The following is a 216-nucleotide window of genomic DNA, read 5'->3' on the forward strand; positions in this document are numbered from 1 at the left end:
GAAAACGCAAATCTAAAACAAAGATCAAACGATAATCTTCGACTTGACGACAGTATATATTGCCTACACCCCTTGTTTGCTGAAACTTATAGTCTCTGTATAATATCACATATACGCGCGCGCGCGCATGCGATTAGCACCCCTCCCATTGCTCACGTTTTGCTTCTCGATTTATTAATCTCGCGTAGCTGTTTGTATCTTGTACTCATAACTTTT

The sequence above is a fragment of the Harpegnathos saltator genome, unplaced genomic scaffold, assembly GCF_003227715.2.
Source record: "Harpegnathos saltator strain DR-91 unplaced genomic scaffold, Hsal_v8.6 scaffold659, whole genome shotgun sequence".
NCBI lineage: Eukaryota > Metazoa > Arthropoda > Insecta > Hymenoptera > Formicidae > Harpegnathos > Harpegnathos saltator.